The sequence below is a fragment of the Erinaceus europaeus genome, chromosome 3 (genome assembly GCF_950295315.1).
Source record: "Erinaceus europaeus chromosome 3, mEriEur2.1, whole genome shotgun sequence".
Classification (NCBI taxonomy): Eukaryota; Metazoa; Chordata; class Mammalia; order Eulipotyphla; family Erinaceidae; genus Erinaceus; species Erinaceus europaeus.
In genome coordinates, this window is record NC_080164.1 from 143,030,029 (window position 1) to 143,042,400 (window position 12,372).

Consider the following 12,372-nt stretch of genomic DNA (forward strand, 5'->3'; position numbering starts at 1 on the left):
AAACACTACAAACAATCTTGTCCTTATAAATATACTAGCCCATTAGGGTGGGAACAGGATGCGAGGCAGAGAGGGTGGAGAGAAAAGTGACTGGTGAAAATCAGGGTATGACAAGGAGAGGGGGCGGAGCAGGTGAGAATTCTACCACTAAACCACGAATGCCCTGGAGGGAAGGTGGTGCTTGTTAACAGAGGTTATGTAAATAGAATACAGACAGACTATGACCCACATAGTCAACAACTGCCACCTCTCCAGATTCAAAGGAGGTCTCGAAACTTTACATCAGGCTCAACCTGACGCTGTTGACTGGCTACGGAAGAAGGGCAAATGCTAGAAGAAGAAGAAGAAGAAGTGGTTATGTAAATAGAATAGTGTATTAAGCAGGGGGTATTAAACCAATGAAACAGAAGGGGTCTCATGCATACCAACACAACCATGTTGTTACAAATGGCAAGATTTCCTTCTTTTTGATGACTGAATAATACTTCATTATGTATATATGTGTACATAAAATTTTTATTTTTTCATTCACTCATTGATGGGCATTTAGATTGCTTCCAGAGTCTAGTGTAAACATGCAATGCAGTTATCTTTTCAAGTTAATGGTTCTGTTTCCTTTGGATCTATATCCAGAAATGAAATTGCTCAATCTTATGATAATACTGTTTTAATTTTTTTGAGGAAGCTTTGTACTGCTTCTCCATAGATTCCACATCAATCCTCTCTCCCTTCCTCTCTTCTTCCAACAAAGCACTGCTGAGCTCTGCCATATGGTCATTGGCGAATTGAACCTGGGGCTCTGGAATCTCAGATTTGAGTCTTTTTGCATAACCATTATGCTATCCTACCTGTAGCCTTTATTTCTACTAACACAGGTCTAGCTTTCTCTACATCCTTGCCAACACACTTGTTTGTGGGACTATGTGAAAGCTTGGTAGAGCTTAGGGAAGCTCTCCCATCCTCGGATGGAGGTCTGGAAAGACTCGCCATTTGTTAGCCTCTCTCATCATAGAGATGAACCAAGAGGGAAAAGTCTCCCAGACTCAGTTTCCCCTTGTTAGTCTCTGAAGCTCACAGAAATCTTACAGTTTCTCACTGCTAGCAGCAGGCAACATGGCTGCCTGCCTTAAGGTTCATTCAAAGTTCACACATCAACCTCACCTTTTGATCACAGAGGAGAACACACTCTATCATACACCTCCCCAACAACAGACCGCGAAAACCCCAAAACCCTATTTCCTTATGGTCCTTGATATCTATGATTTATATCAATCCTTGTTTATCTTTTCTCTATCTCACCTTACTGGTTTAACCCCTATACTTCTCTCAAATGCCTTTGGATAATTAACTCACCTGCATGTATCGCATCAATTCTTGTCATACCAGCCCCCTACCATAGGGGCAAGCTGACCTTTAAGAAACCTGTAATTTCTGACAAATTTGAAAAATATTCTTTGTTTAACTTTCTATATATACCCAAGCCCACCCCTGAATAAATTGAGTGTTTGTGCCAAAATACTCCCCGGTGTCTCCTTTCTGATCTCTGGGCCCCTTAGAGCCAGAGAGGGAGAATCGGTAAGCTTACCTCCTGGCTGGAGCCACCCCACATGAGCCCCAGCACTTGTTATTCGTTCTTTTGATTAAGTCATTCTTACAAGTGCAAGGTGCTAACTCATTGAGGTTTTGATTTGTATTTCCCTCAGGATTACTGATGTTGTACACTTTTCATGTATCTGCTGGTCATCTTTGAAAAAATATTGGTATCCTCTGTCCATGTTTAGTTGGATTATTTTTGCTGTTGCATTCATGGGTTATTTATGTGTTTGACTATTAACCCTTTGTTGAATATATGATTTGTAAATATTTTCTCCTAGTCAGCAGACTGCCTTTTTATTATGTTGACTTCCTTGTTGTATAGCTTTTTATTTTATGGAGAACCACTTGTTTTTGTTGACTTGTTCTTAGTGTCAAATCCAAAAAATTAGCTCTAATTTCAAGAATCCTAGGCTTTCTTATCTGTGTTTAGCGATTTCAGGTTCAAATCTAATTTAGTGAGTGTATGTATGTGTTTATAGTCTGGTTTCATTCTCATAATTGTGGGTGCCAAGTTTTCTCAGCATCAGTTATCAAACTGTGCTTTTCTCATTGGATATTCTTTACACCTTTATCATAAATTGAGCATGCATGTTATGTTTGTATTTATGCTAGTGCCATTTTACTAGATTTCTGTGGCTTTGTAATATAATTTGAAATCAGCTTGCATATTCTGTGTGCTTAACCAGGTCTGCCACCGCCTGGCCCCGGACTTTTTTTTTTTTTAAGGGACATAATAATACATGAGATTTTAATCATCCCTCTTTTCCTCCTCTTTCCTTTAGCTATCCTACGTGATGAAATTGTTATCTTCATTTTGTAGATGACATTGAAGAACAGAAAAATAACTCGCTCAAACTTATTGAATAAAGTCAGACCTTAAATCCAGCCAACAGTTTACAAAATACCTTAACTGTTAGAATACTGGCCTTTCATGCTTGATGTGTCTGGTTCAATCCGTTACATGTACCAAAAGTGATGCTCTGGTTTCTCTCATCTCTGGTCATGCAAAATGACTCTTATGCTTGAGGCTCCCAGGTACCAAGTTTACTCGCCTCTGCTCCACCATAAGCCAAAACGGAGCAGAAGTCTGTTAAAGAAGGAAGGGGGAACCAGTTGGGAAAGGAGATGAAAATGCTCATATTGAAGGGGGCTAGGCAGTGGCACACAGAGTTAAGTGCACATAGTACAAAGAGCAAGGACCTCCACAAGGATCCCAGTTTGAGCCCCCAGCTCCCCAACTACAGGGGGGTTGCCTCACAAGTGGCGAAGCAGGTCTGCAGGGGTCTATTCTTCTATCCTCCCCTCCCCTCTCAATTTCAGTGTCCTCCCCCCCAAAAAAAAAAAATGGCCACAGGAGCAGTGGATTCGTAGTGCAGGTACTAAGCCCCAACAATAACCCTGGAGGAGGAAAAAAATTGCTCAGATTGAATAACAAGGCACTTAAGAAGGAATGGCCAGATTATATGAGTCACATAAACTATATATTTAGACTGGGGGGAATTTAAGAATTTATGAAACTATGAGGCAGAATAATTGTCTTAGGGACTAGTGGAATCTGGATGTTGGGAAAGCTATTAAAATATACAGGTGTTTTCTTGAAGAGAATATGGGAGAAAGGATGAATTATAAACTGAACCATAGGGAATCGTTCAAGCAGTTAGAGGGAACTGAGCTATCAACAAGTTTTGGTAAATGATTAAATACAGAAAGTGAGAAAGGAAGGATGAACATGGTTTGATCCCAGTGACTGAGAGGACAATGGAACCATTAAAAAGGGCAAAGGTATTTCCAAGATTTATGTTCCAGATGATGTAGAATACAGGGTGGGGCCACTTTCTCTGTAATAAAACCCAAATAGTCACTCTAGGAAAAATATTCAAGCCCTCATGTCTGGATGCAACTTATTAACAGCACTACCTTGCTACCAGAATCAGGATTCATGATGCAAATGACAAAAAGCTTTTCACTCATAAGCAGAAGTTGAAAAGCAAGATCAGAAAACACTAAGCAGAACTTGGTCTGGAGTTCGTATATTGCACCAAAGTAAAAGACTCTAGGGTGGGTGGGGGGACGGGTTCAGGTCCTGGAACAGGATAACAGAGGACCTAGTGGGGGTTATATTGTTATATGGCAAACTGGGAAATGTTATGCAGGTACAAAAAAGAAAAAAGGAAAAGAAAAATTATGTTTGGTGCTGAACTATTACAAAAACAACAACAACAACAACTTTTCACTGGTTTTAAGCACAAAGAGAAAACACTGAAAATCATTGATTTGTTATTTTGTCCACATTAGGTTGAAGATATTGGGCTAATCTTCATGCCAAATTTTCATCAATCATTTTTCACAGGTGGCTTTCTAAGAATTCATGAGTGAAAAGATGGCTTCAGACCTCCTCCCTCCCACTCTTCTCCTCCCCTTTAAATACACTGAAAAAGAGTGCATCCTTCTGTGTATGTCCAGTCTGAAGTTGAGGATTAACTCAGCGTGCTTCCCCCAAGGAATGCTGCCCAGAACATATGGGCTGAATGAAGAAGTGGTAGTTCTCCAAAGAAAATGCTCAGGATGTGTATGGAGTAAAATCACTCAACAGCAAGAACATATATTAAAATCTTTTCTCCTGTATGATGGAGCAAGCTAACACACCATGCTTCTTCACTCTAGACAGAAATATGAGGTGAAAAGATTAGGCATCTGAAAAAAGTTCCCCTGTGTCATTCTCCCCCACCCCCCAGCCTTTGGACACACAGTAAGAATCAGAAACGTTTACACAAGTGTATTCGTAACCTGGGAGGAAAGATCTTTGTAATCAAAACGGTGTATATTTTGGAGACAAGAAGATGGCTGATATTTCACATGCCAAGGACAAGGCAACCACTATAGGGCTGCAAAACCCTTTTCCAAGTTCCCTCCCGATTTCGCGCTTTCCCACGTGGACCACAGGATAAACAGGAAGTTTTTTCACATTTAGGGAAGCCGCGGAGACGGGGTCCAGATTTACCCCCATCCGCCGCAGTACCGTCGCCTGATCTTTAATGCAGAAGACAAGGGGGCAGGGGGTGGCTGGACTCCAAGTGCGCCCCCCTTGGGGTCGGCAGGGAGTGTCCATTGTGGCTCAGACCCCGGGGCTGGCGGGGGTGCTGACGGCCCCGGGAGAGGAGACCGCAAGCGACGCCGCGGCCTGAGGATGAAAGCCTATCGCTGCCAACATCCCAAACGACTCCCTTTACGAAGAAGAGACCCCCATCACATCTGAGCCCCCGAGGCCTCGTCCGCCTGAGCGTCTTCCTTCGCCTCCTCGGTCCGCACCTCCCGGGTGGAAGCCCCGGCCGCCCGGCCTAGCGCCGAGGCTGCCTCCACCGTCCGCATTCTCCTCCCTACTAGGCCCCGCCTCCTGGCTTTCCAGTAACCGGCGCCGGGAAGGCGCTGCCGGGCCAGCCTGGTTCTCCTCCGCGCCCGTCAACGCGCGGTCATCACCCCGGGCGCCCGGGATCCCCCTCCGCGGCTCGGGAGCAGAAGAGCGGGGCAAGTCGCATGCGCACCGAGACTCTCCGGGAAAGGGAGAGTGAGGGGAGGGGCGAGCGCGGAGCCGCGGTCGGCCGCCCGAGCCCGCAGGGGTCACCGGCGACGCATGCGCCGGGAGGGAGCGCAATCACAGACGCGGCTGGCGGCGGCCGGCGGCCGAGAGGAAACCCCCAAGAGCCAGAGCGGCCGGGCGAGCTGGCCGCCGACGCGTGCGCGCTCCGGGTGAGTGGCGTCCCACCGGGTGGGCCCTGGGCTTGACGTCCGCCCGTCGGGTGGCCTCAGCGGCGCATGCGTGCTCCCGATGCCGGTGGAGGAGGGGAAGGGAAGGGAGGGGGAGGAGGCGCAGGAGCGGCGGCTCTAGCGGTGGATTTTTTTTTTTTTTTTTCATATGGTGAGTGGGGGGCGCAACTCACAGCCCCAGGTGCTGCTTTTGCTGGGAGCCGCGGCGTCTCCGGAACGCGGCCGGGTGGTTGGTTCCGAGTCACCGCCAGACTCCAGGGTGGGGGAGGGAGGCGGCCAGAGCGGCGGGGCACAGGGTGAGGGCGCGGGAAGGGGGTAGTGGGGGGCAGCGTGCGGGCCGGGGGCGGCGGCCGAGGGAGGCGAGGGCGGTCGCCCAAGCCCAAGTTTTTGCCGGTCGCCTTGGCGCGGTTGTTGCGGCGAGTTGTGGTGGAGGCCCGCCCCGGCGGAGGGGCCCTGGGGGCGGCCGGGGGTTACCTGCGGGGCAGGGGCGGGATGGGGGTGCAGCGCGGGGCCCGGGTGGCCCGAGTGCGCGCGCCCGGGGCTTGGGACCGGGTGCAGCCTCTGGGCGGCCGGGAAAGCGGGAAAGGCGGAGACCCGCTGCCGACGGGCATTTCGCTGGGGACCCGCTAGGCCTTGTGACCCACTTTATTCCTGTCACAACTCGGGCACGTTTGGAGCTGCGCCCAATGGGGCGCCGGGGCGGCCAGCTCCTCCGGGGAACCCCCGCCCTCCCGCGCGCCGCCTTTCGCGGTCCGAGCGGAGGCCGCCGCCGCCGGGGGCTGGTTCCGTAGGGCGCTCGGACCCCGGGAGCGCGGGCTGCGGGCTCCCCCCGCACAGCCGCGCCGGCTCTTCTGCCCCGCGCCCCCGCTCCACGGCAGCACCGCGGCCGCCTTCTCTCCATTTCTCTCCACGGCCCGCGAAGCTGCAGCCCGGCGGGTCCCGGCGCCGCAGACCCCAGCCGCCCTCCAGTGTTTTTCACGGGGGTGGAAGTTGTCCTGCGGATAGAGAGCAGGATCCTGACAGATAAACGCCCCGGCCTCTGACCTGACAGATGAAAGATCAGATCAGGTTGTGGTTTGTCGCTCTAAGGATGTCATTCTCTGTCACACTAAGGCTTTCGAGCCAGAAAGAAAGAAAAGGAAGAAAGAAAGGGAAAGAAAGAAAACATGTTTTCTCTTACAGTGAATGACAAGCACAAGAAGGAAGGAAACTTTTACGGTGATTGATTGGACTATCACGCTGATTCCACCCCCCTCTTCAAATCACAATAAAGGTAATTTCATTTGAAGATTGTGTTCGAATTTGTAGGTTTATTTTTAATGAGGTGGGGCTCAACGTTTTTACTTGGTTTAAAGATAAACGTTTTGGAAAGGATGTGATTTAGATGAGTTGCTTTCACTGAACATGATCCCTTAGGACACCTGAAATCTGGTTTAAAATCCTGTTAAGGGAAGGAAACAAATTCAAGTGAGGATAGTAGTTGACAGCTGTCAAGGTAGTTAAAAGTTAGCTTGAAGAAGGCAGGTGAAAATTGTGGTAGAAATAGTGGTAACCGGCTGTGGAAAAAAAAGGGTGGGGGGGAGCTTTTTGTATATTGATAAGAATGTTGTGAAGTATGTGCTTCTTTTTAAACGAAAAGGTGGAATAAGAATCCAGACTTGTGTTTGTTCCTTTTTATATGACAGAACACTGGCATTTTATTAGAAAACAAATAACCACAAAAGAGAGGGTTAGCAGCCTGACTTAGGGAAGGTGGTAGATGAGGCGCATACTGTCAGTGTATTTATATTTAAATGTTTGTGGCTAGATTTTGGATCCCCCCATTGTTGTTGTTGTTGCTGTTGTTGGATAGGACAGAGAGAAATGGAGAGAGGAGGGGAAGACAGAGAGGGGGAGAGAAAGACAGACACCTGTAGATCTGCTTCACCGCCTGGGAAGCGACTCCCTTGCATGTGGGGAGACATGGGCTCAAACCGGGATGCATATCCCGGTCCTTGCTTCTCACTGTGTGCCCCTAAGATTTTGGATTTTTTTAAAAAAAATATTTATTTAGCCCCTTTTGTTGCCCTTGTTTTATTGTTGTAGTCATCATTATTATTGATGTCGTTGTTGTTGGATAGGACAGAGAAATGGAGAGAGGAGGGGAAGACAGAGAGGGGGAGAGAAAGACAGACACCTGCAGACCCGCTTCACCACTTGTGAAATGACTCCCCTGCAGGTGGGGGGAGAGGGCTTGAACCGGCATCCTTACACAGATCCTTGAGCTTTGCGTCATGTGCACTTAACCCGCTGCGCTTCCGCCCGACTCCCTAAATTTTGGATTCTTAAAGTAACTCTCCAAAAAAGCTACTATGTACTTTTTGTCTGCTTGGCTCTCTTCCTTAATTTACGTTTTTTTTTTTTGTTTGTTTGTCTTTTTGTTTTTGTTTCTTTTGGTTCTTTTCAATAGTGATTTCTCAAAATTATTTTGGAAAAATGTACGAAAGATTTTTCCAAATTAGGGTAATTTTGCCTTTTTTTTTTCCTCCTCCTTCCTCCCCTTTTGGGGATCTGGGCATCACAGATCCAGGCATACTTTTTCAAATAGAGTAAGACAGACAGACTGAGAAAGAAGAATCCTGAAAGGAAAGATCCCTGCAATGACAAAGCTTCCTATTTAGTATAGTGGCTGGTGGTGGCAGACCTCAGACCTAGGCTGCCTTGTAGTAAAGTTAAACTTTAAGTTACAGACAGCAGGCTTGTGCTGTCAGGTGAGCCAGCTCTCTGTGCCCCACTATTTACTAAGTTTCTTATGGTGTCTGGGATCAAACCCAGGGACTCATGCTTGCACTCTATTGCCACCTCCGTGTACCAGTATTTGTTTTATATTTTTGTAAGAGACACACATACCAAAGCACAGCTCCATTGTCCATGAAGTTCCACTTCTCTGTCCTTTGTAATCTTTGGTGCCAGGAACTGGACTGTCAGCATGGAAGGCTTAGTGTTCTGATCCACCTCCCCTGCCCTAACTTTAAAAGTTGTCATAATTTTCTTGCTGAAATAGAAGATATTGTTTCTATTTAATGTTATGATTAGATGAATCTGTTTTTCGGAGTACAGTTGACATTCCCCTTCTTTTTTAATGAGGAATAGTTACATACAATTTTACTTCCCTTGTTTGGGTTTCCACTGGGACTTGCTAGGATGATTCTGCCATTTCCAGTCACTTTTTCTTTTTTCTTTCTTTCTCTTCATTTTCTTTGTTTGTTTTTTCCCACTATAGGATGGAGAGACACCACAACGCTGTTCTACCCATTGTGGAGTTTCTCCTTTGTATGGTTCTCCTTTGTAATGACCAGACAGAATTGGGGGCAGGGGGATTGTCACAATTCCCCAAGAGGCTAATGATCTATAATCATAGTAGTTAGTGTTGAGTAGTAAATGATAGTTATTATGGATGTTTTCCTATATTATGGGTTTTTGTAATTTGTTAGGTGGAATGATTGTGGTTTTTTTCTCTTTGGTTGCCTTTTACAAGATGATATTTATTTTTCACTTAAACATCCTGTGAACCTATTCAATCTTTTTTTTTTTTTTACATTATTAGTGACTTAATGGTTTACAAGATCATATGATTATAGAGAAATCATTCCATATCTCATAACCATCAGACTATCAAAGTTCCTTACCACCATAGTTCTCACCAAGTCTTAGAGACATTTTGGCTACCTTTTTTTTTGCAAGTTCATGTGTTTCAGTTCTCTATTCCACATAATAGTAGTTGTCTTTCACTTTCTTACTTGGTAAAGCATAATCACCTCAGTTTCCATCCATTTTGTCCCCACAGGACACAATATCATTTTAAATTGTAGAGTAAGATACCATTGGAGTATGTGTCCCATCACTTCTTTATCCATTTATCTACTGATAAACATTTAGGTGCTTCCACTCCTTGGTTTTTGTAAATAATGCAACTATGAACACAGTGGTGCACATATCCCATTGAATTTAGTGTTTTCAAATCCTTTGGATATATGCCAGTATGACTGGATCATAAATATTTCCATTTTGGAGGGGTGGGCAGTGGTACACCTAGCTGACTGAACACATTACAATGTGTGAGGACCCAGGTTCAGCCCCCAGCCCCCACCAGCAGAGGGGACACTTCATTAGTGGTGAAGCAATGCTTCAGGTGTTTCTGTCTCTGTTTCTCTTCCCAGTTCTACTCAGTGCTATCAAATAAATATTTTTTTAAAGTTATTTCCATTTTTACTTGAAGACTATACTATTTCCCATAGGGGCTGTCCCAATTACATTCCTGCCAACACTGTAGCAGAGTTCTTTTTTCTCCACATTCTCACCAACACTTGTCATCTCTTGACTTGCTGGTATAAGCCATTATCACAGGTGTGAAGTATCTTACTGTGGTTTTAGTTTGCCTTTCTCTAATGATAAGTGAAAGGAAGCATTCCTTCCTCTGTTTGTGAGCTGTATCTTTTCTTTAGAAAATAATCTCTTCAGGTATTTTGCCCACCCTTTTTTTGGGGGGGTGGTGTGTTTTTGGTTGTTGAACTGTATGATTTCTTGATAGATATTTGTTATCAATCTCTTATCAGATGTATAGTAAGCAAATACTTTCTCCCACTTGCTGCATTGCTGTTCATCCTTGTGGAGTTTCATTTAGTGTAATATATATATATATATATATATATATATATATCCGTTATAAGACAGAGAGAAATTGAGAGCGAAGGGGGTAATAGGGAGAGGGAGAGAGGCAGAGACACTCACAGCACTGCTCCACTCGTGAAGCTTTCCCTCTATAGATGGGGACCAGGGGCTTGAACCTGGGTCCTTGCGCACTGTAGTGTGTGCGCTTAACCAGGTAAGCCACCAGGTGGTGCAGAATTTTTCAGTTTGATCTCACATTTGTTTGATCTTGCTTCTGAATACATCTTTGATGTTCAGGTTGAAAAGTGTTTCACCAATGTCTTCTATGTATTTTATACTTTCAGGTCTAATATGCAGTTCTTTGGTGCATTTTGAGGTGATTTTGGTGTGTGTTAAGTGAAGGTCTAGTTTCATTTTCTGCATGTGGCTGTTCAGTTTTTTTCAGCACTCTTTATTGAAGAGGACTTCTTTTCTGCAATGGATGGTTTTGGCTCCTTTGTCATCTGCTAGGTGTCTGTATATGTGTGGGTTTATGACTAGATTCTCACTTTCTCCATTGGTTTGAGCACCCATTTTTGTCCTAATACCACTGATTTAATTACTATTTGTTCTTTAACTTTCTTATTTATTTTATTTGTTAATGGATAGAGGCAGAGAGAAATTGAGAGGGGAGGAGGAGGTAGAGAGGGAAAGAGACAGAGATACCTGCACCCTGCTTCACCCCTTGAGAAGCTTTCTCCCTGCAGGTGTGGACCAGGGCCTTTCACCAAGGTCCTTGTGCAACTGCCCAGCCCACCCTTTAAATTATTTTTATTTATTGGACAGAGAAAGCCAGAAATCAAGAGGAAGGGAGTTATAGGGAGAGAGAAAGGGAGACACCTGCAGCACTGCTTCACCATTTGCAAAGCTTTCCCCCTGCAGGTGGGGACCGGGGCCTTGAACCTAGGTCCTTACATATTATAACATGTGTGGGACCGGGGGCTTGAACCTAGGTCCTTACATATTATAACATGTATGTTTAACCAGGTGTGCCACCACCTGGTCCCACCCAGCCCCTTTAATTACTGTTTATAAACTGGAGTTTGAGAGTGTAATACTTTCTCTCTCTTTCAGGAGTGTTGTGGCTGTGGGTTTTTTTGGTGGTGGAGAAGGGGATCCATATGAATTTTTGGATAATTTGTTTCATCTTGAAGAATACAGTGGGATTTTGATTGGGATTGGTTTAATCTGAAGTATGGCCCTTTTGATAATATCCTCCTGATTCATGAACAAGGAATGTTTTTCCATTTCTTTGTGTCACCAGCTTCTTTTAAGAATTTCCTATAGTTTTCATTGTAAATATCTTTCACCTTTGATAGATTCATCCCAAGGTATTTTATCTTTTTAATAGTAAATAGTAATTCAATAGTAAATAGGACTGCTTCCTTCCTTGCCCTTTCATTTAGCTTTGTTTGTCTGTAGTCCAAATATAAGTGAAATAATCTGGAATGTGTCTTCTGAGTTATTTAATTTAGCATGATCCCTTCCAGTTCAATCCATAAAAATGCCCTTTTTAATTTTGAAAATTGAATTGTCTTGATTATTTGCTCAACTAGTTTGTCTCTGTGCTGTTCTGCAGGATAGGAAAATAGCCTGAAACATGTCAGAAAATTTAGCATAATGTAGCTATCTTAGGATGAACTTTTCCTCTTTCCAGGGACCAGTTCATTTGAGGGACTTGTGCAGTTTGCGGTGAGGGCATATTGATGTGAGCTGTGGTGTATATTGAATTTAAAGTAAAGTCTTGCATTCTCTGACTTTATAAAATTCTTTATAGTGTCCACATTCTAGGGTTTTCATTGGATTCAACCTGAACAGTGGCTCATGAGTAATACTGATTTTTATTCTACTATACTTAAAGACTTGTACAAAATTCTACAGAATTCCCTAGATTATATCAACTGTCTAGGTTTTCTGAAGTTAACCTAGACAGACAATATCTTTTTTTAAAATTTTTATTTATTTATTTACTTATTCCCTTTTGTTGCCCTTGTTTTATTGTTGTAGTTATTATTGTTGTTATTGATGTCATTGTTGGATAGGACAGAGAGAAATGGAGAGAGGAGGGGAGAGAAAGACACCTGCAGACCTGCTCACCCCATGAAGTGACTCCCCTTACACCCATCCTTGCGCTTTGCACCACCTGTGCTTAACCCACTGCTCTACTGCCCAACTCCCAACAGACAATATCTTTAAGAGACGTTGATTACTTGGATGGAATTCAGTCTTTGAAGGGGGAAGGATACAAGAACCTGTCTGGTCTGATTTCTGCTCAACTGACAATAGACAAGTAGTATATTCCTATCCACTTCATTTTCTTCT

General features: G+C 44.5%; 1 protein-coding gene across 3 annotated transcripts in view; it reads left to right on the forward strand.

The window, feature by feature from the left end:
• Positions 1-5,082: 5,082 nt before the first annotated feature.
• Positions 5,083-12,372, forward strand: part of CLOCK (clock circadian regulator) — a 93,169-nt gene continuing 85,879 nt past the window's right edge. For 2 of the 3 annotated variants that reach the window (XM_060188041.1, XM_007534619.3), the window contains exons 1-2: positions 5,083-5,343; positions 6,544-6,634. The gene's annotated coding sequence lies outside the window, so the exon portion shown is untranslated. Of the gene's footprint in view, positions 5,344-5,375; positions 5,658-6,543; positions 6,635-12,372 lie in introns of those variants that run through there. The other variant, XM_060188042.1, reaches the window with a different exon arrangement.